Genomic DNA, 4,250 nt, shown 5'->3' with positions numbered 1-4,250 from the left:
GGGGGGCAGATTACATGTTCTCCAGGCAAATTCAGATAAGATGATCTTCAAGGCCAGCCAAGGGAGCCAAATTCAGATAAACACACAGTTGTTTTGGGGACAAGCAGAACTTAATGAGATATACCTTGAGTCTGCGTTGGTCCCAATGGTTCTGACAGGTTCAAACTACATGGCCACACCAATGGAACGTGCCTGAGTAAAATACCCAAGATCTGATCCACTCTGCCCAAAGCATTTGAGTCTGGGTACTCAAGGCACAAACCAAGCCATAATAAAGGCAAGCAGCGTGATCGGGTCCAAAATTTGCTGCCGATGACTTCCTTGATTGTTGATAAAACCAGCAACCAGCCAAGTCCAAAAAGCAGGAACCAGTTATCGTAAATCCAATTAAATATGCGTCCTTAAAATCCACAAATGGCAGCAGAGATAGACACATCATCAAGTCTCCAAGTCAATAAGATATCCAGCTGCGTGCCAAAAGGGCAAATTGGCTCGGCTAAAGCCTGTCTTCTCTTCGAAGAAATGTTATCAGTTGAGTTGAGGGACCAACTGATCAAAACAAGTCCATAATTCGGTTCGGAAGATGCAAGAGAGGCTCAGAAGCAGTTTCACAGACAGACAGAGCAGCAACGTAAAGCGGAGAGGGAGAGGAGGGGGAAAGTGTCCGACTTCAGCAAGAGCAAGTGGTGAAGATGCCGGTCAGGAGGTTATATAATTGATTTTTTACACATTTAGGAGAAGACAAGCGTCAATAAGTGGAGTAGTGACAGGGTTTTTCTCGATAAAAAAAATTAAATTGTAAATAAAAAAACTAATAAAACAGACCTATATCAGAAGGTTATTCCCCAAGTCCTGTATTGCTGTGTCAAACAATTTATATATAACAACATAAATATCCTGAAATTCGGGTCAGGCTTTTGGTTTTGGTATGCCGCTCCTGGATTTTCCATGAACCTGAAAATTCCATGAAAAGCTCGTTACAAATAAATGAGGTCAGACAAATGCAGCTTTTAAAATCCTGTAAAGAGACAAAGACGCTGCGTATCAAACCAGCGGAGCGAGGTTGTGGTCAGACGTCTCTGCGTGCCAAAGGGCTGGAACAGAACTAAACTTTCAATGACCCATCTCACCTGCGCTCGTCTCAGAGGCGCTCGGAGTAATTTATTCATTTTGTCGGCTGAGGTCAGGCAGAGGTAGCGGCTCATCCCCTGGCTGCCTCCTTTATAATGACTTTTTTTCCGGGGTGGGGCGTTTCACGTGGACCAACTCTGCCTCGCTGAGTCTCTGCCCCGCGTGCTGAGCAGAGTAATGAGACATTTCCCGTCGTCTCAGAGACCAAACTGACAGTCACAGACTGGTGGTCCTCTGGGACGCCTTGTTAGGATGTTGAGCTATAATTGCACCATACGTTGGCAGGTGGGGGACATAAAGTGAAGGGGCAGGAGGAATGCATGCTGCGAATGGTTGACCATGCAGCTATTTATATTTTGTCAGGTACCAAAGATGTATTCTTGTAATCCCTCGATGCAGGGAAACACGTCTTTCACCTTTGATGCCACAGAATATTGAGTTCTTCTTTATTCCTTTTGTCCTCACTGGTATCAAATTGTGGACCAGCCACCGGGACCAATGATTGATTACTATCAAACCTGTCAGGTTCCCTCTCTCCTCGGATTCCCGGAGCCAGGAATAGATCCAAAGATTGACAGCCACCTCTCCCAAAGGACAGCAGCCCCTTGCTCGTGCTAATTTGTGGCAGAGCCCACGCAGGAGGAGGCGTGAGCGCGTAACACCGCCGAGGTTTGAGGAGGCTTGTCGGAGTCACTCAGCATGCTTTGATTGAGAACAGAGGTTTCTCATGCAGCTGATATCCTGTTGCAGCGTGGGGCAACGTGATTCCAAGAAAAATAATTAGACATAAAAAGTAGTTCCTCAAATTAATAAAGTTGATTAATTTGCTGTGCATTGTTTTGTTCTGAATGTTTTTCCGACTTTTTGACTCTTAATGGAGGTCACAATGGTTTTTAGATGGTCACGCTGTTTTGTTTTAGTCCACGATCAGTTCTGTCACAGACAGGTCAACGTCTCATCTTCTGTAGATTTATGGTGTCGCCCTGTCGACTGTGATCAATACTGCGGACAGCACCGTCAGAGTCTCATGAAGGCCCCATGTCGACATTCTGCTGGTTACAGCTCGATAACACCCACCACTGGTTTATTCAGTGCAGGAAGTGAGTGCAACCTAACCTGCTGTACCCTGCAGTGTAGATTCTCTGAACATCATTATAATCAGACAGAAACATCAACAGAACCCAGGAACCAACAACATATTTACTCCAACATGGTCTGTGTTGCTACTTTAACCACTCGCAGGTGGAGTTGAGTCACCAATCATGCGGCTTCAGGAAGGGGAATATACGCACACGTCGTTTTTCAGTTTCACATCATTAAGAATTATTTAAAAGACATTTTCCGCTTACATTTGACCTTGTTATTCTGGAGTTTTATTCTGGGAGTTATTAGTTAAAGTCTAATTAAAAATCCAATAAAACTCCAGGCTGCAAGGCAACAAAACAAACAAATACTAAGGGGGTGAATAATTTTGCAGTCCTTTTCCCCATTTCTCAGTTTGGTACCTCTGTCTATCTTTACAGTTGAGATTTAGCCTCTCTAAAATGTTTGTTTCATACCCAGTCCTCTGACTGACCTGCTGCCAATCCATCCAAAAAGATCTGAAGCTCTCGACCCGGACCTCTCTACGTGGCTTCAAACATCTGCCAAGTTCAAGGAAAAAACCCAACGCAGACATGTTCCAGGTTTTAGTATGTTATATTGTTTTATAATGTAGCCGTTTTTGTTTTTTAATATCTTCCTTTGTTTTCAATTTATATGCTTTATTTTATGATTGTCCACTGTTGTCATCACTCTTTGTTTAAATCAGGTCTCTCTTGTAAAGAGTCCTCGAGGCTCAATGAGACTAACCTGAAGAGATAAAGGTTGAATGAATGAATGAATCATCCATCCACTTGACCTGCTTCTTCAGGTTACAGGGGTCACTGGCGCTGATATCCAGCTGTCACTGTGCAATAGGCGAGGGACACCCTGGACAGGTCTCCAGTCCATCACAGGGACACCCTGGACAGGTCTCCAGTCCATCACAGGGACACCCTGGACAGGTCTCCAGTCCATCACAGGGACACAGAGACAAACAACCATTCACTTTCTCTCTCACCTAGGGACAATTCAGAGTTACCAATCAGTCTAATGTGCATGTTTTTGGTCTGTGGGAGGAAACTGGGTCACCTGAAAAATCATTCAAATTTTAAATTACCTTTTTTCCTGGGGGCTCTACCGTCTACATGATTATGAGTAAAACTTCCTGTCAGACAGGAAGTTGTCAAACAGGAAGTCACAGTCAGCGCTGGTCAACCATGGTAGTGGAGTACGGTCCGCTGTCTATATGAAAGTAATTTACATTCAGTTCAGCAGATAAAACAGTTTTTATTTTGTTCACATTTATTTAACAACCATAAAGTTTACTAGCCGTGCTGCGTTCAGGTACCTGTTGTATTCACGGCTGCAGAACAAACAGACCAAACTAAATCAGTGGCTAAAACAAAAGAGTTTGAACACGGACCAAAACAAAAAGAGTTCCTATGAAAAGAGGTTTAGTTTCATCTCCTACCTACAGATGAGGAATTAAGAAGAATGTGGCTGAAACATGTGAACTTGAAGAGACCACCCAAAACTCTGCATGTGAGCTCATTTCACTTTGTTGACAAACAGCTGACGGAGGAAAACCTGCATCCTACTTTGTGTCTGGACGACAATAAACCACCGGAGAAGAGACGCTGGATCCTCAGGAGGATTGAAAACAGTGACGAGAACATCAGGGATGATTTCAGGTGTATGGAGGTCACAGCTTTATATATTTGTTCATCTTCAGGTTTATGATTTTCTCTGTAATGAACCCAAGCTCAGTGATGGAGGACTTTAAGACTTTGTCTCTGGGTCTGATTTAAGGTAAAGAAGATTGTGTCCCACCTCTTTTAACAAAATACCACCGACCTTATTACTGTGGAGACACTGATACACCGCAGAGCTTCTCAGGTTGTTCATCACTTCACCGTCAGAAGAACGGAGTCCGTGAAGTAGTTAAATATGCTAGTAGATGCAGCTAGATATGCTAGTAGAAGCAGCTAAATATGCTAGTAGATGCAACTAGATATGCTAGTAGATGCAACTAGATA

The 4,250-nt window shown here is 43.6% G+C and overlaps 1 protein-coding gene across 1 annotated transcript in view; it reads right to left on the bottom strand.

Annotated features, from left to right (window-relative positions):
- The window catches only part of LOC119409615 (thrombospondin type-1 domain-containing protein 7A), a 351,078-nt gene that overhangs the window by 305,672 nt on the left and 41,156 nt on the right, over positions 1–4,250 (bottom strand). The window lies entirely within an intron of this gene.

This window comes from Nematolebias whitei, chromosome 5 (genome assembly GCF_014905685.2).
Source record: "Nematolebias whitei isolate Nwh7 chromosome 5, NemWhi1, whole genome shotgun sequence".
Lineage (NCBI taxonomy): Eukaryota > Metazoa > Chordata > Actinopteri > Cyprinodontiformes > Rivulidae > Nematolebias > Nematolebias whitei.
Note: the sequence above shows the minus strand (reverse complement) of the source record. Positions and strands in the feature narration are given on the sequence as shown.